This window comes from Triturus cristatus, chromosome 8 (assembly GCF_964204655.1).
Source record: "Triturus cristatus chromosome 8, aTriCri1.1, whole genome shotgun sequence".
Classification (NCBI taxonomy): Eukaryota; Metazoa; Chordata; class Amphibia; order Caudata; family Salamandridae; genus Triturus; species Triturus cristatus.
The window spans coordinates 1,490,618,107-1,490,644,934 of record NC_140591.1 but is presented as its reverse complement, the minus strand read 5'-3'; the positions used below and the strand labels follow the sequence as shown (position 1 = coordinate 1,490,644,934).

At 44.9% G+C, this 26,828-nt stretch overlaps 1 long non-coding RNA gene across 1 annotated transcript; it reads right to left on the bottom strand.

The window, feature by feature from the left end:
* Window positions 1–9,378: 9,378 nt before the first annotated feature.
* On the bottom strand, window positions 9,379–10,144 carry LOC146806002 (uncharacterized). The gene is made up of 3 exons (XR_014967534.1): window positions 10,033–10,144; window positions 9,880–9,935; window positions 9,379–9,792 (listed from the first exon to the last, which is right to left on the bottom strand). It is a non-coding gene; the product is annotated as an uncharacterized LOC146806002 (long non-coding RNA).
* Between the last annotated feature and the right edge of the window lie 16,684 nt (window positions 10,145–26,828).

Sequence of the window (26,828 nt, the reverse complement as noted above, 5' to 3'; positions counted from 1 at the left end):
CTTAGCCGAGTACATCATCGGCAGCTCAGCTGAGCCCTTCCTCTGAGGTGGGAGCATCACCTTCTTCAGCTCCTCTGGACATTAACCCTCGATTTCGGAGGGTTTCAATGAGGTGTACAACGTGTTGTGGTCTTATTGTTTTTGGGGAGACCAGTGTTTCCCTTATTAACAATAAGATAGACCAGCACGTTTGTAGACGTTCATAATATTCCCATTCTTTCTTTCCTCTATCCCTGTATTAACACAACGGCTCTTTTAAGAGCCAACCTTACCTCACAATTTTTTTTATTTTTTTTTAATCTCTCCTTTTTGAAAAAAAAATGTTACCGTGCGCGCACGGTACGCGTAGTCGCGGAATCGTTACGCGAAGTTCGCGTAATTTTTCCGTTTACACCGTGCACGTACACTACGCGCATTCCGCGATTTTTCGAAAAAAAATTACAATTAATTTTTGCCCTTGGGGGTCCTTCTGGGACCCCCTGACAAAGGCTAGGGGGTCAGGAACTGTCCACCCTGCCCCCTTTTCACGTTATCCACCTTTGTTTTTGACCCCCTCAGAGTGCGAGAGACAAAATGGCAGCCGACACTTCCTGGTTTTGACCGTTCGAATGTTTACTAAGATCTAACAACCAATCAGAATCGCGCTCGCGCACGGCGGCGTGCGCGTACGGTAAGCTTACGGTACGCGCTCGGAGCGCGCCTATAGATATATATATTGATTTAAATGCTATTTTCTCAGGAAATACTGAACAGATTTACACGAGACCTTCAAAAGGCACATCCCTGACCTGAGGGCTACCTCTCTGCCAAATTTCAAGTAATTCTGTTCAGCCGTTCGGGCTGTAGCTCGGACTAAAGGTCCTATGGAAAAATGCATGGGGAAAACGCGTTTTGGGACCCCCCCTTTTTCTCAGCCCCCGCTTGACGAATCCCCCCGAGACTTTCAGGGAAGGAGCGGAGCGGAGCGCCCCACCTATTTTAAAATTTTCGCGAGGATTCGTCAATCGGCGCCAAAGTTATTCCAAATAGAATGTTGCGGATTTCCTATGGAAACACGGTCCTAACTATAACTATCTACTGGCGACCGCCAGTAGATAATATATATATATATATATATCATGCTCCGTGGGGTGTCCGACAAGTGAGCAGCACTCGAAACCACAGACCGCTTTTTCCCCAATAAAAAGCCTTTATTGGTATGAGCAGTACACATTTCAGTCCATTAAATGCAGCCGACCACTGCCTGACGCGTTTCGAGATCAACTCTTCCTCATAGGCAATGGCGGTCGAAAGAAGGCATGGAGGGCTGCAACTTCCTACTTATGCTAGATCGTGGGACCTGATTGGTCCGCTCTGGATGAGCAACACGTTGCAGTCTGGGATATGCAGTCCTCAATATGTCCTCTGATGGATGCCCTCTTATTAAATGCTCGATAAAGCCCTCAGTGAGCCCTGGAATGCGTCACTGCTCTAGATCCAAGATCTGTGCTCCACAATTAAGTCCCGTATTATCGAGCTCAGTGGCCCCCTGGTTCTGGGATGGTGCTTGCACGGCGGCAGGACGGCCGCCAATAAATCATGCTCCGTGGGGTGTCCGACAAGTGAGCAGCACTCGAAACCACAGACCGCTTTTTCCCCAATAAAAAGCCTTTATTGGTATGAGCAGTACACATTTCAGTCCATTAAAAGCAGCCGACCGCTGCCTGACGCGTTTCGAGATCAACTCTTCCTCATAGGCAATGGCGGTCGAAAGAAGGCATGGAGGGCTGCAACTTCCTACTTATGCTAGATCGTGGGACCTGATTGGTCCGCTCTGGATGAGCAACACGTTGCAGTCTGGGATATGCAGTCCTCAATATGTCCTCTGATGGATGCCCTCTTATTAAATGCTCGATAAAGCCCTCAGTGAGCCCTGGAATGCGTCACTGCTCTAGATCCAAGATCTGTGCTCCACAATTAAGTCCCGTATTATCGAGCTCAGTGGCCCCCTGGTTCTGGGATGGTGCTTGCTCGGCGGCAGGACGGCCGCCAATAAATCATGCTCCGTGGGGTGTCCGACAAGTGAGCAGCACTCGAAACCACAGACCGCTTTTTCCCCAATAAAAAGCCTTTATTGGTATGAGCAGTACACATTTCAGTCCATTAAAAGCAGCCGACCGCTGCCTGACGCGTTTCGAGATCAACTCTTCCTCATAGGCAATGGCGGTCGAAAGAAGGCATGGAGGGCTGCAACTTCCTACTTATGCTAGATCGTGGGACCTGATTGGTCCGTTTTGGATGAGCAACACGTTGCAGTCTGGGATTTGCAGTCCTCACTATGTCCTCTGATGGATGCCCTCTTATTAAATGCTCGATAAAGCCCTCAGTGAGCCCTGGAATGCGTCACTGCTCTAGATCCAAGATCTGTGCTCCACAATTAAGTCCCGTATTATCGAGCTCAGTGGCCCCCTGGTTCTGGGATGGTGCTTGCTCGGCGGCAGGACGGCCGCCAATAAATCATGCTCCGTGGGGTGTCCGACAAGTGAGCAGCACTCGAAACCACAGACCGCTTTTTCCCCAATAAAAAGCCTTTATTGGTATGAGCAGTACACATTTCAGTCCATTAAAAGCAGCCGACCGCTGCCTGACGCGTTTCGAGATCAACTCTTCCTCATAGGCAATGGCGGTCGAAAGAAGGCATGGAGGGCTGCAACTTCCTACTTATGCTAGATCGTGGGACCTGATTGCTCCGCTCTGGATGAGCAACACGTTGCAGTCTGGGATATGCAGTCCTCAATATGTCCTCTGATGGATGCCCTCTTATTAAATGCTCGATAAAGCCCTCAGTGAGCCCTGGAATGCGTCACTGCTCTAGATCCAAGATCTGTGCTCCACAATTAAGTCCCTTATTATCGAGCTCAGTGGCCCCCTGGTTCTCGGATGGTGCTTGCTCGGCGGCAGGACGGCCGCCAATAAATCATGCTCCGTGGGGTGTCCGACAAGTGAGCAGCACTCGAAACCACAGACCGCTTTTTCCCCAATAAAAGCCTTTATTGGTATGAGCAGTACACATTTCAGTCCATTAAAAGCAGCCGACCGCTGCCTGACGCGTTTCGAGATCAACTCTTCCTCATAGGCAATGGCGGTCGAAAGAAGGCATGGAGGGCTGCAACTTCCTACTTATGCTAGATCGTGGGACCTGATTGGTCCGCTCTGGATGAGCAACACGTTGCAGTCTGGGATATGCAGTCCTCAATATGTCCTCTGATGGATGCCCTCTTATTAAATGCTCGATAAAGCCCTCAGTGAGCCCTGGAATGCGTCACTGCTCTAGATCCAAGATCTGTGCTCCACAATTAAGTCCCGTATTATCGAGCTCAGTGGCCCCCTAGTTCTGGGATGGTGCTTGCTCGGCGGCAGGACGGCCGCCAATAAATCATGCTCCGTGGGGTGTCCGACAAGTGAGCAGCACTCGAAACCACAGACCGCTTTTTCCCCAATAAAAAGCCTTTATTGGTATGAGCAGTACACATTTCAGTCCATTAAAAGCAGCCGACCGCTGCCTGACGCGTTTCGAGATCAACTCTTCCTCATAGGCAATGGCGGTCGAAAGAAGGCATGGAGGGCTGCAACTTCCTACTTATGCTAGATCGTGGGACCTGATTGGTCCGCTCTGGATGAGCAACACGTTGCAGTCTGGGATATGCAGTCCTCAATATGTCCTCTGATGGATGCCCTCTTATTAAATGCTCGATAAAGCCCTCAGTGAGCCCTGGAATGCGTCACTGCTCTAGATCCAAGATCTGTGCTCCACAATTAAGTCCCGTATTATCGAGCTCAGTGGCCCCCTGGTTCTGGGATGGTGCTTGCTCGGCGGCAGGACGGCTGCCAATAAATCATGCTCCGTGGGGTGTCCGACAAGTGAGCAGCACTCGAAACCACAGACCGCTTTTTCCCCAATAAAAGGCCTTTATTGGTATGAGCAGTACACATTTCAGTCCATTAAAAGCAGCCGACCGCTGCCTGACGCGTTTCGAGATCAACTCTTCCTCATAGGCAATGGCGGTCGAAAGAAGGCATGGAGGGCTGCAACTTCCTACTTATGCTAGATCGTGGGACCTGATTGGCCTGCTCTGGATGAGCAACACGTTGCAGTCTGGGATATGCAGTCCTCAATATGTCCTCTGATGGATGCCCTCTTATTAAATGCTCCATAAAGCCCTCAGTGAGCCCTGGAATGCGTCACTGCTCTAGATCCAAGATCTGTGCTCCACAATTAAGTCCCGTATTATCGAGCTCAGTGGCCCCCTGGTTCTGGGATGGTGCTTGCTCGGCGGCAGGACGGCCGCCAATAAATCATGCTCCGTGGGGTGTCCGACAAGTGAGCAGCACTCGAAACCACAGACCGCTTTTTCCCCAATAAAAAGCCTTTATTGGTATGAGCAGTACACATTTCAGTCCATTAAAAGCAGCCGACCGCTGCCTGACGCGTTTCGAGATCAACTCTTCCTCATAGGCAATGGCGGTCGAAAGAAGGCATGGAGGGCTGCAACTTCCTACTTATGCTAGATCGTGGGACCTGATTGGTCCGCTCTGGATGAGCAACACGTTGCAGTCTGGGATATGCAGTCCTCAATATGTCCTCTGATGGATGCCCTCTTATTAAATGCTCGATAAAGCCCTCAGTGAGCCCTGGAATGCGTCACTGCTCTAGATCCAAGATCTGTGCTCCACAATTAAGTCCCGTATTATCGAGCTCAGTGGCCCCCTGGTTCTGGGATGGTGCTTGCTCGGCGGCAGGACGGCCGCCAATAAATCATGCTCCGTGGGGTGTCCGACAAGTGAGCAGCACTCGAAACCACAGACCGCTTTTTCCCCAATAAAAGGCCTTTATTGGTATGAGCAGTACACATTTCAGTCCATTAAAAGCAGCCGACCGCTGCCTGACGCGTTTCGAGATCAACTCTTCCTCATAGGCAATGGCGGTCGAAAGAAGGCATGGAGGGCTGCAACTTCCTACTTATGCTAGATCGTGGGACCTGATTGGTCCGCTCTGGATGAGCAACACGTTGCAGTCTGGGATATGCAGTCCTCAATATGTCCTCTGATGGATGCCCTCTTATTAAATGCTCGATAAAGCCCTCAGTGAGCCCTGGAATGCGTCACTGCTCTAGATCCAAGATCTGTGCTCCACAATTAAGTCCTGTATTAACGAGCTCAGTGGCCCCCTGGTTCTGGGATGGTGCTTGCTCGGCGGCAGGACGGCCGCCAATAAATCATGCTCCGTGGGGTGTCCGACAAGTGAGCAGCACTCGAAACCACAGACCGCTTTTTCCCCAATAAAAAGCCTTTATTGGTATGAGCAGTACACATTTCAGTCCATTAAAAGCAGCCGACCGCTGCCTGACGCGTTTCGAGATCAACTCTTCCTCATAGGCAATGGCGGTCGAAAGAAGGCATGGAGGGCTGCAACTTCCTACTTATGCTAGATCGTGGGACCTGATTGGTCCGCTCTGGATGAGCAACACGTTGCAGTCTGGGATATGCAGTCCTCAATATGTCCTCTGATGGATGCCCTCTTATTAAATGCTCGATAAAGCCCTCAGTGAGCCCTGGAATGCGTCACTGCTCTAGATCCAAGATCTGTGCTCCACAATTAAGTCCCGTATTATCGAGCTCAGTGGCCCCCTGGTTCTGGGATGGTGCTTGCTCGGCGGCAGGACGGCCGCCAATAAATCATGCTCCGTGGGGTGTCCGACAAGTGAGCAGCACTCGAAACCACAGACTGCTTTTTCCCCAATGAAAGGCCTTTATTGGTATGAGCAGTACACATTTCAGTCCATTAAAAGCAGCCGACCGCTGCCTGACGCGTTTCGAGATCAACTCTTCCTCATAGGCAATGGCGGTCGAAAGAAGGCATGGAGGGCTGCAACTTCCTACTTATATATATATATACTGGGAATCTCGCCCGTGGTTGGGTGATGCGTTAAGCCGGTAAAGCAACCGCCGGCAAATTAGATCCAAAGTCGTATCCGCAAATAAGCAACGCACTCTCAGAGGCAGTAACGAGTTGTTTATTCACACTGTATATATATATTACCTACTGGCGCTTGCCAGTAGGTAGTTATAGTTAGGACCTATTTTCCATAGAAAATCCGCAACATTCTATTTGGAATAACGTTGGCGCCGATTGACGAATCTTTACAAAATGTTTCAAACTTTTGGCCAGCTCCGGTCCGCTCCTATCCTGAAAAATTCACGTGATTCGTCAAGCGGGGGCCGAGAAAAAAGGGGGGTCCCAAAAAACGTTTTCCCCATGCATTATCCCATAGGACCTGTTGACGCAGCTACAGCCCGAACTGCTGAACGGAATTACACCAAATTTGGCAAAGAGGTAGTCCTCAGTTCAGACTCGTGCCTTTTGCATAAATGGTGTAAATCTGTTCAGTAGTTCCTGAGAAAATTAGGGTAAAAAAGTTAGCGATATCTGGGCGGAGTCTAACCACACATCTCATTGTGAGATCTGATTGGCTGTCAGTACTTCATCCAAGAAGTGTTGGCAGCCATCTTGGGACCAATATACATGATAGCACCTCAATAAAAAGCATTGCAGTTAATAGAAGGTTTTAAGACTTTAGTTACATTATAAATCATTTGTTGATGGTACCATTCCCATTTTAGGAATTGTGGTTTGTTCTAAGGTGATTTTACCATGTGAAAAAGTCTTCTGCTGTGATATCATGAATCATGTTTGAGAGAAAAATATTTTCTCATGCTTTTTCCACAGAGGTTTGGAAAGTGATTTATAAGGTAAACTGGGAGCATATTTTCTGTAAATTCACATTATCTTTCTCAGTCAAGTGAGAATGAAGTCTGACATTCTCAGTAAAACATGTACATCCAACAAGAGCACAGGCTGTCAGCTGATTCCTTTGTGTTCTACTGCAGCTTCCCAGAGTGTTCTAAAGAACAACTAGAGCGCTAACATTCCTACTTATGACAAACGTATTGCACACCTGAAGCCATCTTGTTTGGAATAAAGTGGTAACTCTTAAAACATTTAATTTAAAAAGGAACAAAATGAGGGAGTTCATTTTGCCATAGAAAGTATGATTAGTGCTGCAGAAAGAAAAATTAGGGCACATTTTGAGTGACTTCTCAAATCCTCTTCAATTTCATTAAAAAATTCTGACATGCAGACTGAAACATGCACTTTCAATACCAGCAGCAGACTTCCCTGGTGAGCAGTAGCTTTACTACAGTGATCTAATGAGCAACTAGAGTGCTAACATTCAGAATTTATGGCAAATGTATGACACATCTGAATGCCTTCTTGATGGAACCAAACTAAAAAACTGAAAGTATTTCCTACTGAGGAGACTGCAGTAAATGAGGAAATTCGTAAACTTCATAACAAATAAATCTCCCAAGATGGCCACCAGAGACGAAAGAGCCCAAATGTAGCCCAAATATCACCCAGATGTAGCCCAAGTATAGCCCAATGACAGAATGTCCCAGAGTGTTCTAACGAACAACTAGAGCGCTAACAGTCTTACTTATGACAAAAGTATGGCACACCTGAAGCCATCTTGATTGGAATAAAGTGGTAACAATTAAAACATTTAATTTACAATGGAACAAAATGAGGGGGTTCATTTTCCCATAGAAATTATGAATAGTTCTGCAGAAAGAAAAAATAGGGCACATTTTGACTTCTCAAATTCTCTTCTATTTCATAAAAATATTCTGACATGCAGACTGAAACATACACTTTTAATACCATCAGCAGACTTGCGTGGTGAACAGTAGCTTTACTACAGTGATCTAATGAGCAACTGGAGTGCTAACATCCAGAATTTATGGCAAAAGTGTGACATATCTGAATACCTTCTTGGTGGAATCAAAGTAAAAAACTGAAAGCATTTCCTACTGAGGAGACTGCAGTAAATGAGGAAATTAGGAAACTTCATAACAAATAAATCTCCCAAGATGGCCACCAGAGACAAAAGAGCCCAAATGCAGCACAAATATCACCCAGATGTAGCCCACATGTAGCCCAATGACAGAAGTGTGTAAAACACTTATTTTTTGTGTATTTGCAGTTTTATATAGTGCAGACTTGTCAGGTATTGGAGTGCTTTACATGAACATTGGTTACATCACACAAGATCAAATTCATTTTGGTTGTAGGCATGGGGAGATTAAGTGATTTGACCAGAATCACAGAATGTTGAGCTGAAGCAGAAACTCCAACCTGGTTCCCCAGTTGCAAAGTCTGCAGCTCTGGAAGTAACACCACATCCTCTCCCCTAGGTGCAACATTTAATCAAGTGGTCAACTGGATAAAAAAACATAAAGATTACAAATAATTTAAAAGTTCTTTGTCTCTATTTGAAAACTCAGAAAATATGTCCTCATTTTAGTTTTTTAGAGCACTAACCATAATTTTGATGCAAATAAGACCCTCTCATATATGTAATTTCTAAAGGAAACCATTTGGTTTTCTTTCCTAAGAGTAAAGTTGATCCAAGAAAAACAGTTAGCTGTTAGGTTACTAACTCGATAACTAGTACTCTCCCTTTCCTTGAAAATGTATCTAAGAACATAATCTCACCTTATTTACTGGCTATAGTCCAATCTTTATTCATATAATAAGAAGTTATTTAGTCTGTTATGGTTTCTCTTAATCAACATCCATGATACGATCTGTAAATAAAATATTAATTGATGATGTTCTTATCAAAAAATGAGAACCTAACAGCTAACTGTTTTTCTTGGATCAACTTTACTCTTAGGAAAGAAAATGAACATATAAGAAAACCATATCAAGTGTGAAGAGTTACATTTAAAATAACTTAATAACCTATAATGGAAGACGAGGTAATCCATGCTCCTATGTTGTAAACTATACAATAATTAGTAGCCAAAACAAACAACTGTGTCTTAAGAGTGTGAATCAATGATACAGGCCCGATTTTCCTAAATTTTCCCTAAATGTGACCTGATTTAATTTGAATTTCTGTATTCAAGTGTACATATATTTTGTATATATATTATCCTGTAATTTAGGTTTTGTAAAGATACTAATGTATGATTGTGATGAAAGAGAAAGTTCTCATTGTATTATATTTTGTTTATATGACAGCCCTGAAGAAGCGCATGTGGCGCGAAACACGTGTTGGCAAGTCTGGGCAAACTTTGTGAATTTTCTTTGTGAACTGCTGATGTCTTAAAGAACCGCTGATGTCTTAAAAGAGTTATGTATCAATGGGGTAACCCGGTAGACCACTGGACTCGGGTATATGTAGGTACACAGAAAGGTAGTCACAGTGGAAACATTTTAAAGGAATAAAAGGCACACATTTGTTAGCAATTCGTACAAATTTGGGACACCACCTATTGTATGCATGTATGACATTGATTTAATCGATTAGGCAAAAATTCAGTCAAAAGGAAGATCAGCAATTCAAATAGACCAAATACATCTCGATGTCAACATATTTAAATATATACAGGTGTAAGAGACGTGATAAGTGCAAGATATTTGGGATAAGTGCAGGACGTTGTGAGGGAGGAAGGTTGTGTATAATAGGAACATCCACAGTTTGTTTAAGAGCCTAACCTGCCACTTAAATGGCAACAAAACTAAAATATAACAACACATATAGAAGGCAGTTGTACAATCACTGAAAATCTCCTGTGTTGATCGAAGACAGAAACAAGTCGACGTTTCGACCCCTATTAGAACCAGCGAATTGGTTTGCTTGGAGTCGGGGTCTTCATCAGGACCGAGGGAAGGGAGTGGGCTTACACCTGAGGACAAGGATCAAAATGTAATGTAATAAGGTGTGTCTAAAATAAGCCAATTGTATAGGAAAGCAAAAATTGATTGAAAATTACCAGCGTCAGCAGAATAAATCAGGCTGGAAAAATGGAGGGAGGGCCAAGGAGTGCTCCTGGAGGAAAGAAAGGGAAAGAGACGAGGAGTACTACGGAATTAGGAGTTAAAATCACAGTACGTAACCATGGAACCGAGGTGAAAAAAATACTCACCAAAGGGTGTAGTATTCAAAACCTCGGTGGGTGAATCTGAGGACGGCTGAATTGATCAGCGTGAACAAAGATCCATTTGTGACCAAAGCTGAAAAACAAAGAGAATGTATCTCTATCACTCGGATCAAAATCTAAAACATGACCAAGAACAGCGCATGTTTAACTCAATAGGATTACGTTAATCAGTAATGGCAACATGCGGGAAAACGGACTTATCCAATTACAAGGAGCATTAAATAATTAAAATCAAACAGAAAGGAAAGTGCGGGCGAGACACCGAAAAGCAGTCTCGAGAGAAAGGGTTTCAGCCAGCCAAACATGCTGTAGCGAAGGGGAAGGGAGAAAACCACTCAAAGGCAGCATGGTGTGACATACCTCAAGGGCCGCGTCGGACAGTCTGACAGCTAACTCTGGGCTTTGTCACATGACCACTTAAATACCAAACAGACGCGCGCGCACAAATGGAAGGATTGCGCCCTGATTGGTGGAGACTCAGGGGTGTGTATGGCCAAGGGCTCGAAGAGATCGAAAGTAAATAAATAAATGCAAACTCGAAGCAGCGACCCGTTGCTGGTTCTAAGTACATAACCACGATACAGATGATCATATTTTCACAGCATTGATTAACTCTAAGAGAGAACGTACAATGGAAATGAAAAAGGGTAAAAATACCCGTGATTGGTTTCTAAATGATTGCGGTCCGGCGACAACCTCAATTCTGAAACAGGCATACAATCGAGCATAATTTTGGCAATAAGTACAGATTGGTGGGAAATATTTGCTGTCAATCAACCACCATACAGAGTATTATTTGGCATGTAACAAGGCCTACTTGGTACATATTAGGCTTAAAAAAACATTGATCACATTACTAATTAAAGTTAGAATATAATACAAAGTAGTTTCATAAAACCAGTAGAGCTTAACGCAGAGGCCTGTGATGTGAGGAGGACAGTGTGGAGTGTACACCACTCAGCATCATGAAACTTAGGTATTATTTAGTAAGGATAATTGGGCGTACGTTGCATCAAGTTCATTAAGACCATTTAGGACGGATTCAAAACGGTCCATCCATTTACATTCCCTAATATTGAGGATTGAACCCAGGTCACCACCCCTAACGCCCAGTGTAATGACTTCAATTACCAGCCATTTCATCGATTCAGGGGGATGGTTGAATGTTTTGAAGTGTTCGACCATGGGTGCTCCAGAAGTGGTACACCTTATTCTGCTGCAGTGTTGAAGTATCCGGCATTTCACTTTTTGGGTAGTCTGGCCTATGTAAATCTTATTGCAGGGACAGACTATAGCATAAATTACGTTCTTTGTGTTGCTAGTCTAATGCTCTTTTTTCTAATTGATAATCATATTCTAGATTCACAAACACCAGTGTGGTTCTTCATCATAATTTAGCCCATTGGGAACAAGCTGTCTAACATTATTATATATTTAGTTTCCAGTTGCCTTAATGATTTTATATGGTTACCCCCCCCGTCTGCTTGCTGGCACTGCATCGTCGACAAAATAGTTCATCTGTGCAGGTTTCATCTCGTGTGCTATCTCGCAGTGTTGTGCTACAGGGTATGATCAATCCACATTGGTGATAGCCCTCATGTGCTGTAAAATTTTCTTGTGCACTTGTAGAGTTGTGTGAGTTTTCTGTATATGGGTGTGTGCTACTGTCTTTGATAATACATATATGTCTGAGTACTTAAATATGTTTAGAGAGAATCTCCTAAGTTATAAAATATAGTTTTTAGGTATTACAAGAAAATACAATAAGTGAATACATACATAATTTAACTGAACAAATAAATAAATAAATAGTGCCTAAGTGTAGCTATGCACAACAAACATGTCCATGTCTGACTATTTAAAAAATATTACATATATGTACTCATGGATGTAAATACATAGAGATCAATTCATTTTACAGTCAAATTACTAAGTGTAATACGTATATGTGTTTTTATATATGTATGCATAGAAGTATGTGTCTATATTTAGATATGTGGGTTTGTCTGTATACATGTATTGTCTATATCAATTTGTGTTATATATACTATACACATGCACACACACACATATATTGAGAGAAACACAAAGCAAAAATTCAAATATAGTCATTTTAAGTTTCTGCATAATATATCTGTATGTCATATTGTGCAATTAACATATTTGTTGATTACTGTGTTATTAGTATTTTGTAGACATATCTATCTATCGTGATATAAATATGTGATTATAAGGACGGTATATCTAAGTTTAACAATTTTTTTAAATGCAAACAAAAATTTTATTCTGCACAACACGAATGTGAATCGCTGAGCATATAATTTTTATGACATGTGTATAGATATGAGTGTTTAAATATTGGAATGTGTGCCTTGTACATAAAATTGCATAATTATAATGTGTTTATACATGTATGAATATATATTGCTATATATTTAGCTATATGGGTATGTTTCTCTGTATATATATATATATTCATTTTTATTTACCTCCACTTGCTGACTCAACCGAAAACCTCTCTGAATAGTATGGACTGCCATACACACTATCCAAACTCTTACCCCCTTTATCCAATTTTTTCAACTAACAGGAGCACATGCCCACCCTTTACTAACCCTCTGCAATTAATCCATTACTTTAAAAACAATTACTGTAATACATCAGATCTCAATAAGCACTAACTTAACACACTTACCCAACTAATACACCCACAAAGAAGAACAAACACTTTTACTAATCTACTATTTTCCTACCTCTCACCTTGGGTTCGACAGTAGCGTGCATTTAGCTACAAAAGGCTTGAACACTTCATCAGGTCTAGTAACCAATATATGAATACAATTTACAATTTTAATGATAACCTCACCACAAGGTTTTTTTAGCTGCTGTTCTTTTATAGAAGGGATAAAGTACCCCATGCCATGCATTATAAGTGTTATGCAAATCACTGAGGCGTTCCATATCCATATTGAGGAATGAGGCCAAAGGCTGAGTTTCTTTAAAGGTAATGAATGCCAAGGTGACTTGAAATATCCTTATCATGAGTGTCAGCGTGGGTCTGTCAGTGAATGTAAGAGTTTCTGTGTGAGGCTGGGACTGGGTGTGGGAGCAGGTATCTGAGTGTCTGTATCTGTGTGATTGTTCCTTGTGCATCTTTATCCAGAAACCTGTGAAAAATTGAATCATCCTATAGAGAAGACAACCAGACTACAAAGAGGTAAATCTCCACCAAACAGGGGTCCTCCATCTTAACTGTATGATTTAAATGCTTCTTTATTTGGTGGAGATTTCCTCATATTCCTCGGCATCAAGAAGGTTTAAAAACAATCAGTGGATAAAACGCTGGGGGTCTTTTGGTAACCTGCCCATCATACAGGCAAAAGCCAGGATGACCTTTGCAATCTACAAAGGTGGACAGATAGGGCCAAATGGATGGAGCTTCCAAGCGATATGCACATTTGCATACTTGTTGTAAGTTAAAGGGAGTACCATAGAGTCACCTCTCACCAGGGAAAGACAAGAAAAAGAACCCCTCCTCAATACAGACGGGATTGGGGTCAAGTGGCCCCTTGCTGAATTTTGACCCTGAGATCCCATTCCCAGGGGCCCAGTAAAAGAAGGCTGGGTACAAGACCAAAAATCAATGGGGAGGGAGCCATATGCCCCCCCTCCCTGGCCAATTTTGGGACCTGAGACCCCATCTCCTGGGGCCCAGCAAATGAGTGCTGGATACCCACTCAGGGCACCCAGTGAGCACTGTTGGGGACCACGGGGAAGCGGCAATATCCCACGGTCCCTGTCAGCACCCCACCCCCAACAGGAGCCAACATTGCTCCTACACACAGGGAGCAGCCTAAGATGCTGCTACCTGCATGTGGGGGCAATTTTCTTGGCTGTTTTCCTGCCTGCTTGACAGGGAGTAGAGTTAGTGTCTGCTGTCGCTTGATGGGAGCTGGTAAAGCTCCTGCCAAGTGAGATCAAACTGCTGGGTCAAGGGTAGGTGGGCACCTTGAATGATAGCAGGACCCAGACCTGCGGGTGGTGGTCGCAAGGGACAATAATGACTCCATGATGGAGCTGCATTGTCCCCCTCCTTTAATTCACCAAGGCTGGCCACAGGGAAGTGGTGATCCTCGGGGCTGTTAGGCTCACTTTTATATATTTCAAAGGCCCCAGGGAGGTTGTGGCCAGGGGGTTTGCATGGTCCCTCTCTAAATATTTTATATTAGCCAAAGGAAGGTGGTGTCCCCTGGGGTCTATTAAAACCATGTAGGGGCATTGGCACAGCCCCACCCCATTATAGTTATAAAGCCACAGAGAGGTGGTCGTCCCTGGAGTTCAAAAGATCCTTAGGAGGGGGGACGTATGCCCTACTAGTTTAAAAAAAATGCCACTTGCCCCTTTTACCTGGTCCACCTGGTGGTAAATTGTACACAAGAGTGGAAGACCACACTTAAAAAAAAAGATCCAAAGTATACGCCATGATTTTTGGACCCTTACATTCAGTCTAGGGAGTCAGGGCATTCCTACCCTTTCCCCTTTTCTGTTTTTTCTGTTTTAGTTTAGGACTCAGCTCAGGCTCAGGTTGCCAACAATTCCTGGTTTAAGTGTTGGCAGCCAATCGCATCTCTGCATGAGATCAGAAAGTTTCTTGGAGTGTCCACATCCCTGGATACACTAAACAGGTTTTCATTTAATAATTAACCAACTACTGTACGTATTTACAACAACTCACCAAAATGGCCTCTTTCTGGGCAAAGAGCTAGATTTCTGCCAAATTTGGTTGTAATTCCATCCAGCAGTTTGGGCTGTAGTCGGTTTTAAAATCCCTATGGAAATGAACATGAAAAACGCACTTTTTTACCCTATGGAATTTTATGTTTTGTTGTTGGTCCCATCACCCTGTTTCTAACATTGTTTCCTTACAGGGGGCATATGTTTCTGTCAAGAATGTCTCTTTCTCAAGTCACTGTGTGTGTGACCCATATATATTTTAAGGGTTTTTTTATACTGTTTTTAAATATTTATATATTTATTTAATTGTGTTTAAATTCCCTTTCACTAAAACACATTTAGAAGTGGAGTAGGTCTAGATATGTACTGCTTTGCTTGATGATATATGCTGATGTAGTACAATTTTATGTCCCATTGCTGTGAGCTGTTTTTAAATTAACATTAATCATGTACCTTTTCTGTCAATTGTTTTGGAGCCAAATAAAGATTTTGAATGAATACATAAATGAACTAATGAAATAATAAATAAATCAATAAAAGGTGCGCACGGTGCGTTTTCAAAAAAATCGCAGGGTGCGCGCACCGTGCGCGCACGGTGCGTGCACGGTGAAAAACCATCAAAAAAATAAAACACTTTGGTAACTGTTTATAATTTTACAGATGATATTAACTATGCTGTTCAACTTTACCCAAATTCACAAAAAAAATGGTGAGCCATTCCAAATTACAGGATACAGTCAATCTATAACTATATACATAGGTAGTTTATTGTAAAATAAATATATGAAAAAAAAATAATACATATATAAATTAGCATTTAAAAAACCGTACAAATTCACTAAAAAAACAATAGGTTTCACACACATTATAGTTAGGAATTAGCATTTAAAAAAACCTTGCAAATTCACTTAAAAAACCATAGGTTTCACACACGTTATAGTTAGGATTAGCATTTAAAAAACCTTGCAAATTGACTTAAAAAACCATAGTTTTCACACATGTTATAGTTAGCTGGACTTTTCACTCGTAAAAAAACAATAAAATTCCACCGTTATAGTTAGTTCAGGTAACTATAACTCACGCGACCGCAATCCACTGCTGATGACGTCAGATATCACATCACTGATGACATCATCCAGTGAATATGTGTCTTTCTGTAAAATATTTTTTTTTTATATATGTATATCTAAAGGTTAATGGAAGAATAAATGGGCAAATAAGTGTCTAAATACAGTGATGTAATATCTGACGTCATCAGCAGTGGATTGCGGTCGCGTGAGTTATAGTTACCTGAACTAACTATAACGGTGGAATTTCATTGTGTTTTTACGAGTGAAATGTCCAGCTAACTATAACACTATAACATGTGTGAAACCTATGGTTTTTTAAGTGAATATACATATATATATATATATATATATATATATATATATATATATATATATATATATATATATATATATATATATATATATATATTATCTACTGGCGGTCGCCAGTAGATAGTTATAGTTAGGACCATGTTTCCATAGGAAATCTGAAAATTCTATTTTGAATAGCTTTGGCACCGGTTGACGAATCCTCGCAAAATTTTCAAAACTCATGGGGCGCTATGCTCCGCTCCTACCCTGAAAGTCTCGGGGTGATTCGTCAAGTGGGGGCTGCGAAAAAAGGGGGGTCCCGAAACGTGTTTTCCCCATGCATTTTTCCATAGGACCTTTAGACACAGCTACAGCCTGAACGGCTGAACAGAATTAGTTGTAATTTGGCAGAGAGGTAGCCATAAGGTCAAGGGAATGCCTTTTTGTAGGTCTGGTGTAAATCTGTTCAGTAGTTCCTGAGAAAATAGCATTTAAATCAATATATATATCTGTGGCAGCGCTCCGTGCGCTTACCGTGCGCTTACGGTAAGCTTACCGTAAGCGTACGGTGCCGTGCGCGAGCGCGTTTCTGATTGGTTGTTAGATCAAAGTAAACATTCGAATCGGTTGAAACCAGGAAGTATCGGCCGCCATTTTCTGTCTCTCGCAGTGAGAAAAAAAGGTTGATAACGCGAAAAGGGGGCCATGAAGAGAGTTGCGGACCCCCTAGCGTTCGTCAGGGGGTTCACGAAGGACCATACAGTATGAAAAATGAATTTAAAAATTTTAAAAAAAAATCGCGGGGTGCGCGTACGGTAAGCTTACCGTACGCGTACGGTAAAAAAAAAAAAAAAAAAAAAAAAGAATTAACAATCACATTTAATATATAAATCTAAGTACCCCCAAGAGAGAAAAAAACAATTGATATTTTGTAAAAAATGGCGAGGCGTGCACGGTACGAAATGCCCCACGTGGGCGCTCGGTGCGTGAAGCTAACTATAACTTGCGCGCCCGCAATGCACTGCTGATGACGTCATAAATTACATCATTCATGACATGGTCAGTGACATCACTCATGACATCACTGATGACATCTCAAATGACATCACTGATGACATCATCCTTGTGATAGAGTGACAGACCTCCTCTCACCCTAATATAACATTTGATACACACTCTCAAGAATAGAAACTAACATTTTCAAAACAATGGACATACCAATACAACTTACAACATACCTATTTAGTAATTCCGAGATCTACACACACATCCACTCACTCACCAACAGTCCTATACAGTCACTCATACATGTACTCATTCATCATATGTACTCATAGACCTATACATCCTATTACACACTGATACTCATCCATAGAGTCACTCACACACATAGTCACACATGCAAACAAAGTATCAAAAAACCATTAAATTACATATACAGTTATACATACACCACCACACGTACTGCTACAGAAACTTACACATACTTACTCTCTTAAGCCATCACTTATAGAAACACAGACTAATTTATACAGGAACTCTTCCAAACTCTCACTCTCACATATACTCACTTATATACAAAAATACTCACATATACTAGTTTAAAACATATGTAGTTACTCATAAAGACACTATTGAGACAGTCATCCACTCACTAACACACCCATACACACACTCATCCACCCATGCAGTCCTGCACACATGCTGTCTTCAAAACATACACACAGTGAGTCACACATTCATGCATCTATGCACTAAGTAATACCCCCCACCGAACCATACAGACACTTAGACACTCATACGGATACTCAAAAAACCAACTAATAACCTATATAGACACTCATGGAGCTACTCACCAACCCATGCAGCCACTTATACACAAAGTGAGAGACTAATACAGATATTTATATATTTAAACATTACTCACTAACCCATGTATTCACTAAAATACACTTAATCAGTCAGTAATACAATCAATTTTTCAACAAAAAAAATCATCCATTTAGCCACTTACATACCCATTTAATCTTCCATCGACCTTGAGATATACATATATGAAACATATTTGATTTTCAGAAAAACATACATTCACTGGATGATGTCATCAGTGATGTCATTTGAGATGTCATCAGTGATGTCATGAGTAATGTCACTGATCATGTTATGAGTGAAGTAATATGTGACGTCATCAGCAGAGCATTACAGGCGCACAAGTTATAGTTAGCTGAACTAAAATGTCCAACTAACTATAACGGCCCTGAAACCTATGGTTTTTTCAGTGAATTTCTAAGGTTTTTTAAATGCTAATTCCTAACTATAACGTGGCTGAAACCTATGGTTTTTTCAGTGAATATATATAGATATATGTGTGTGTGTGTGTGTGTGTATTTGGATATTAGGGCTGGACGGAATTGGCAGAATTGGCCCAATGCCTCTATGCAGAATTATTGAAAAAATTTGTGAAAAATTAGCGCACGTCATGAGGGTTCGTGTGCCCGGAACAGGGGTCCCTTGTGCCCAGGCAAGCTCCCCGATCTCCCCGGCCTGGCTGGGTTGAGAAGCAGGGACTGGCCCCGGGGCCTGGGTTTTGGTCAGTGCCTGGGGTGTGGGAGCCCCTGTCCTGCAGCCTGCCAAGTGTCCATCTGCCAGGGACAAGGGTCCCTGGTACATAGCCCCTAAGCCCTGCAAGGGCAGATGGGAGCCCTTCTGCTATGGCCAGATGGGAGTCATTTCGGTCCCGGCCATCTGGTCGCACCTTTCCCCTCGGCCATCTGGTTGCATGCTTTCCAATGGGGCGACCAGATGGCCAGGCTGCCCTGGAAGTCCCGATGAGGGCTCATATGCCTTCTGGATCCCAGCCAGGGCTCCAGGAGGTCGGGCATGTTCGTGCCCAGGGTCCCCTGAGTCTCGCTGTGCACACAAATTACTAGGGGCAGGGTATGCCAAAACACCCCTCCTGGGCTGGCGGTTCTTTGCGAGGGTCCAGATGGGCTATGCCCAGACAACACCTCCCCTCTGTCCGGGGACTGCCTCCTCCAGCCCACGGCGTGACAAAGTGCCTGGGATGGGCTCCATGGGTCCTGGGTAGTCCTCCCCGGCCTCTGGGCCCGAGAGGTCCGGTGGTCCTCCCTGTGCCTGAGGCCCAGCTGGGGTCCCCGAGCCCCCAGGGGCCTGAGAGGCCCGAGCCCTGTGTGGGCAGGCAGAAACCCTACCGCAAAGGCTCGGGCGGGCAGATGGGAGTCCTTTCAGTCCCGGCCATCTGGTCGCACCTATCCCCTGGGCCATCTGGTCACTCGCAATGCTTTCCAATGGGGCGACCAGATGGCCGGGCTACCCTGGAAGTTCCTATGAGGGCTCATTTGCCTCCAGGTCTTAGCCAGGGCACCAGGAGGTTGGGCACGTTTGCGCCAAGGGTCCCCTGAGTCTCGTGGTGCGCCCGGGTTCCCAGAAAGATGGGTAGCCTTCCTCCCGATTAGTAGGGCCAGGATATGCCGGAACACCCCTCCCGGGCTGGCATTTCTTTGCTGGGGACTAGATGGGCTATGCCTGAACAGCACCTCCCCTCACCAGCCCCATGTCCTGCAAGCCAGCAGAGGGTCCAGGCGCTGGGGATGGGGGTCCACTGGGGCCCGGGGAGGCTCTCCCCAGCCTGACTAGGGTTCAGAAGCTGGTACCAGGCGCGGGGCTCGTGCTCCATCTGGCAGGCCCTGGGGTGTGTGAGTCCCCCATCCTGAAATCCAGCCGAGGGTCCTGGCGCTGGGGAAGGGGGTCCACCGGGGCCCAGGGAGGCTCTCCTCAGGTTGGCTAGGGTTTTGAAAGCTGGTGCCGGGCCCGAGGCTTGTGCTCTGTCCGGCGGGCCCTGGGATGCGGGAGCCCCCAGTCCTGCAAGAAAGCCAAGGGTCTGGGCACTGGGAAAGGGGGTCTACCAGGGTCTGGGCAGGCTCTCCCCAACCTGGCTAGGGTTTGGAAGCTGGGACTGGGCTCAGGGCTCAAACTCCATCCTGCAGACCCTGTGGTGCGGGAGCCCCACATCCTGCAAGCCAGTCTTTGGAGCTGTTTGAAGAATCTTCGTGAAATGTTTCAAAAGACAGGGTTGGACCACTCAGTCTGTGTGTTAAAAGTTTCGGGGTGATTCATCAAGCGGGGGCCGAGAAAAAAGGGGGGTCCCGAAGCGCCTTTTTCCCATGTTAATTTCCATAGGAAGTTTATTAGAGGCTACAGCCCGGACTGCTTAACAGAATTACACCAAATTTGGCAAGAAGGTAGGTCTTGGTGTAGACTGCACTGTTTTTGCTAAATGGTGTAAATCCGTTCAGTAGTTCCTTAGAAATTAAAAAAAGAATAATATCGATATCTGAGAACCGAGGAGGGTTCATCAACCCTCCCGGGCATGAGCTTCACTCTGATTGGCTGCCAACACTCCAAACCAGGAAGTGTTGGCAGCCATCTTGTGACTCAGTAATCGAGTCACAAGAAAAGAGTGGAAAAAAGGTTGAAACACACGAAAAGTGGGCAGGGTAGATACACCCTGACCCCCTAGGCCTGCTCAGGGGGTCCCACAAGGACCCCTCATCGCCAAAATAACCTTAAAAAAACGGGAGAATTTGCGTTGGGGTCGAAAATACTGCTGTGAAAATAAAAAAAAATGAAGCGCGGCTTCGTTTTTTAAAGACCCTGGGTGGGTGGGCCAGGTCCCGGGGGCACTCATCAATTAATTTGTGGAGGCCCGTGGGGGCCCCCACAGCCCCAGGGACCGCCACCTCCCCGGGGCTTATTTAATTGTATGCATGTAGAATAGCCTCGTTCCCTATAAGCACCCCCCACCTCTTCCCGTAACAGGGATGGCATGTGCCTTGTGTACGAATTCTAATGCCGAAAGTGCAAGTTCGGCAGCACTTGATGCCCCCCTCTTGGTGCTCTCTCTAAAAAACACAGCACAAGGCCTGCATGTTCTCTCCCAGCCGGCTCCTTTCACATGCCAAATGGCGATGTGAGTTGCGGCAAGCAACATTGGGGGGCAGAGCAAAGAGCGTGGTGAACAATTGGTTGCACATGGCTGGTTCGCGTTGTTGCATGCGTGGCATTTACAGAAACAATCTCTTGGTCGCCTGTTTGTTTGACCGGAAGGCAATTGTGATATAACACGGCAGCGTTTAATTTTTTGTTTATTAATTTAATAACTTGTTCTCATATGCTAACGAACTGAAACGTTTATGTTGTTTTATGTATGTAGGAATTATACTTGTTTTCGGAGGCTGAGGGCCATCGAAACCAAGTTATTGTTTTGTCTCGTATATGACATAGCCCGAGCCATTAGAGTTTATCACTCAGGTTTACAAGGTCGCAGGTTCGGTCTCTTGCGGGCCAGGGTGTACAACGATAATGGGTGAATATAAGGAAATGTACAGTCGGCGTTGGCAGCGTTTCGCAAGATTTTCTGCAGTGCTTTGGTGCTTTGTGTTTAGTTGGATACATCATGAGCACTAAAAATTTATGAACATGTGCTCACTTGCCAACTGCGGATTAAACAAGTCATATTGTGTGTTAGGTATGAAATGATCATATGTGTTTCCCCCATGCTGACGTTTATTTGAACTGGGTACTTGTGTTGCTCATGTACTAGGTAGTGCAGAAAATGCAGCGTTACGGTATAAATGTTAAGCTTCTATCACTGGCCACCCGCAAATTAAGCCGAGTTAGATTGTGGTCTGTGGTGAATGCGGGTCACAATGGGGTTCTCGCATGCAGATTTTAGGTGAAACAAGGTACTTGTTTGTTGCAAGGATGTGGTAGCGCGAGTGAGGACAGTGTTGCGCTTCAAATGACAAGGTTTCAGGTAAGATGTACATGGCAAAAAATGGTGCCCGCTTCGCACGTGGTACGCATTTAGGCATATCGGGGGGTAGCACTGAAACTGAATAAGCAACCATGTTGCCAAATTTTGGTAGTTTCGGGGAAAACTGTATTCGCCAAATAAGCCTGCGCACAAATAATTGCGTGGTGGCATGGCCTTTGTAAGGCAGTATATTTAATTTGTGTCAGCATGGTGCAAAATGGATTGCTTTTTAGTGAAGTATACACAATGTGGTCATTGGGCTTCTGGATGGCACGGCTCCTTGGTACCGCAAAGTAATTGAGTTTACAAGGAATATCCCAAGTTGTTTTCCAGGGCACTTTGGCCACTGGGCACGGCCCCACAGTGTCTCGATGAACTATTGAATGTAATCAAGGTAATTTTGGCAACCTGAGGACACAAGTCCATTGTTGTTGCAAATCTACTAAGACTTAACAATGAATGTTGACTTTGTTTGAGGGTAGGGGAACTCAAACAAGGTCGTGTCTCTGCAGTCATTTCATCACGGGTTGCGGAGGTATACAGCCCAACAGAGGGCACCGTGACAAGGCTTTGGGGAGCTCACACAATGAAGCAGAGCGCTAGGTTGGGCCTCCGTTTTCCTGGTCGGTTCAGTGTGGGGGCAACGGGCAGTGCAGGAAGTCATGGTGCAGGGCTACACGGTGTCACATGGGTCAATTGTCGAGGGTACTTTTTGCCTAGCGGGATAGGCATGGCATCCTTCAGAAAGAGGGCATCGCAGGGCAGTGTGCACACACCAGAGCGGGGGTGTTCTGTGTAGGAAATCTAGTGAGTGATACAAACCATTGTTTGCTTGCCTCGTCAAAGATATTTACATGTTGTCTTTCGCTTCCCCAGAGACTTCTGCAAGGTTAAGTTGATCCCGAGATAATAAGACTAACATGCGGCCACCGTACAACGTAGACAATGATAAAGCAGTAAGTAGGACAGTACACTCCGTGCCCAGCGGTTAAAGGGAGGGCAGTTCGATCACTGAGGGCACAGCCTCTACAACGCTGTGTCCCAAGGTCCCTTTACCCTGCTCCCCCATCAGCGTGTCCCAGCCTGACACCTATAGATCCCAGTTTTGCATGGTACCCATGGCAGTTGAAATAAGTCATGCGTATGGTTTTGGAGACAGGAGATGTTACCCGATCTGAGCTGGGAGAGTCAGTGGCAGTGGGTCGGGGTCACAATCACATTGTTTTGGCAGTTACCCTTGTTGTAATAACACAAAATGCCTGAAAGGAAAGCAGCCATTAAAACTTGATCTCCCTGGGTTTCCCGTTGCTCAAAGGGGGCGTGAGTACTGACATCGATATGTTTCCTGCTTTACCACTGTTTAATTGGCTCACAGGAAGGTCACAGCTTTTGAGGTTATTCACAGTTGCACTGAAAGGATGCAAATGTCACACAGCAATCTGAAACATTGTCAGCAATCGATGGGGCTGGTTAGCTTGAGTCAGGCGCAGTTGGTGTCGGTGCCCGGGCCCTTACGGACAAACATGCCACCAGGTGGCTCAGGGCGGCCGGGCACCGGGGTTAGAAGTTGACTATGGCCGGCAGTAGGCTGGCCCCCAGCCAGAGTTGCGGCCGAGATTTCGAAGGGACGGGTGCTTGCTTCGGCCCCTAGGCAGCTGACAGCACACTTGACAGCCATTTAAGGCCATGGGCCCCCTTTGTTCCCTGCTGGACATGCTGTTGGCGGGTGACGTCCGGCGATGCAAGACATCTTTTGTGGCACGACGGTTGATGTTTTGGTGAGTTGGGCCCTGTAATGTTATTGAGTTTGATTATTCTTGAGTCCCTGGCAGTCCCTTTTGGGCGGCCGGCCCTTGCCTCTGTGTGCTTGAGGCAGGCATGGCCGAACGCGATGCAGCGGGTGAACAAAAAAGAGTGGCACACTTGCTGGACATGAGTGGCTAATTCGGGGCATCTTTGTTCTGTAGCAGCTGAGGGGTATCGCGGTAGTCGGCACCATCTTTTTGTCAGGCTCCATACATGCTTCAGCAGCTCAGACGTAAAAACATGCCGGGTTTGGAGTAAATACCAGTCCCTTACTGTCTGGCCAATGAGCAGTGTCGATGTTATTGCATGGTGGGTCTGGGAGAATTAGTTCATTGCAGGAACGCTGAACGGTGGGAGACCCCTCATAACTGGTGAATAAGGGGGTATGGGTCCAGCACCCTACATTTCTGGATGGTGCCATTTTGGTCGGACTTCCCTGATGTTCTTTGACATGCACAGCCAAGGCTACCATGGGGGACAAGCTGAGGCAGTGATTTCATGTGGATGAAAAGGAATGGTATGTGCAAATGTAGCTCACAGAGAATACAGTAATGCCTGAGGTGGGCCCTGCTGGATTGGGTCTTGTCGCCAAGTGCCTATTGCTGCCAGTGGTTCTTGAGATGGAGGGATACTGAGGGTCCCTGGGGGCCAACTAGCTCACCAGGTACCTCCAGTAAGCACCACAGAGCTGCATTGCAGAAAGGTGGTTCAAGGCCATGCCCCTTTTTACACCTCTCTGCAACGCAGCTCTGTAGTTCTTACTGGAGGTACCTTTGCCCCCAGGGACCCTCAGGATTTAAGGGGACTTAATGCCCCGCGTAAAACATGCCAGGTAGTGCATTTGCACAGTGGTGCAGGGAGGAGGTTGGGCCTGATATATGCCCCTGGCACATTGTAAATTGGGGGATTAAGTCCACTTCAATCCTGAGGGTCACTGGTGGCCAGCTAGCCCACCAGGTACCTCCAGTTAGCACAACAGAGCTGTGTTTCAGAGAGGTGGTCCGAGGCCACGCCCCTTTTTTACACCACTCTGCAAACGCGGCTTCTGGTGCACTGCTGGTGGGGCGATTTGGTCCTCTTGTGTCCTGAGGACCTCAGGACCCAAGTGGACTTCATGCTCCGAGCAGCGGTGCGCCAGAAGCCAAGTTTGCAGCATGGTATAAAAAGGGGAATCTCTGGAGTTATGATTTTTTTAAGTTTAAGGCTCAAAATAGCGCCTTCAAGATAGAAGCGCGCGTAACAAAGCGGAAGCAGGAAGGACCGGATGAATGTACGACGAGCCTGTGAGACAGTAAGGTGCTGGTACGGCGAGCAATGAGAAGAGAACCGGGGCCCCCCTAGGTGATTCAAGCTTACAGTAGCAAAGGTGCTTAGAGGATATACATACCGCCGAATGGGGGAAGAGTGTATTCCCAAAAGAAAATAAGAAGTTGTTGTTATTTTCTATTAGCCTGGACAAGACGTCAGATAGAGTATACCCCTGTCCTGAGGAAGCCAAAAAGAAATTGGGGGCTGAAACGCCACCGCATCGACAGACAGATAAAGGAGGAGTCCAACCATTTTTTTTAATGAAACATTAGTTACTTTGCGCATCTAATTGATTGAGATAGAGGAGTGATACCTCTGGCACTAAGAGGACTACCTCTGAATGTAACACTTAGATGTAAGAAGTGTACATGGTAATGAAGTAGTTAGGGGAATGTACATGTTGTGTATATGATTGATATTGTATATATATAATTTGTTGTAATTTATGTTTGATTTGTTTTTCATGTTTTGTGTTTAATTCATTGTGAATATACATGTTGTCTTGAGTCTCACCGATAGATATTTGTACCTGACAAATAATTTTTTGAATAATTGTGCCAACATAAATATTAAATTGCAAAGGTAATTTGTGGTTCCAAAAATAAATGAGAGATTGATCCCTCTATACCATTTGCTTTATATATGTTAGATGTTCTATGCCCAGGTATAGGAGGGTCATTTGGGCATACCCCTTGGTGTCCTTCTCCTTCAAGCTAGAAGTAACAACCAAGCAAATCTAGTCAAGAGAGACCCAGTCAAAGTCAAAAGTTAAGGACATATGTGATGGATCATGGTTCGGACTCAAGAAGTGGATTGGGCCAGGTCAGAGATTGCCTTCAGACTTAAAAACGATATTGTAGAAAAATGTATGTGAAGGTAGAAGTTCAGTTGGGTAAGTCTGCAGGTGTGTCTGGAGAGAGAGTGTCGTTGTCGGATGGCCATGGAGCAAAGCAACAGTAAAGGATTATACCTTTGGACTTAGTCACCATAAAGAAAGTCAAAAATCTCCTGTGCAATGAAGCAGAGGGCTGTAGCCCAAGAAAGTTCCATGAGGTTGAATACCCCTTTGGAGAAGGTCAGCTGAAATGGATTTGCTGCACCAAAGTAGAACGCAGAGGGAGAAGCCGCAAAGTCAATCCGATTGGCGATGCACCTCAGGAGAACAGGTGAGCACGTTGGCCCGGTCTCCTCCTGGTTCTTAGAGCTCTTTTTGTCCAAATTGTGTTTAAGTCCTCAGATTTGGAAAATGGCCATCTGGGCACCTTTAGCACCACAACCAAGTGACCAGGAGTGAATAGAGGCCACTTGGTGGTCCAGGACTCACTCAGACTGGGCCCAGATGTGGGTTAAAGATGATGGAAGCCTAGTATGTTGCTGCAGCTCTGAACAGGGGGCCAGAAAACTAGCCCTTGGTGCATCTGGGTGCAGTTGTAGAAGTAGGGCTCAACAGCAGTGCCAGACTCTGAGAGATCAAAGCAGGCTCCAGGCAGCAGAGCAGTCCTTCCAGGTACAGCAACAGTCTGGCAGAGTGCGCAGCAGGTCACAGCAGCAAGTGGTCCTCTGAGAGTCCCTCTGCATTGAACTGAAGAGTCGATCTGAGGTCTTTTTTTTAATGTCCTGGTGCGATTCACTTGGAAGGCGGGAGAAGTTTCTGGGAAGGTTATTTGAAGTGCATAGCTCTCCCTGCCTCCACAGCCCTGGCTCCAATCTGGGTGCAGTGAACATATAGGATTGTT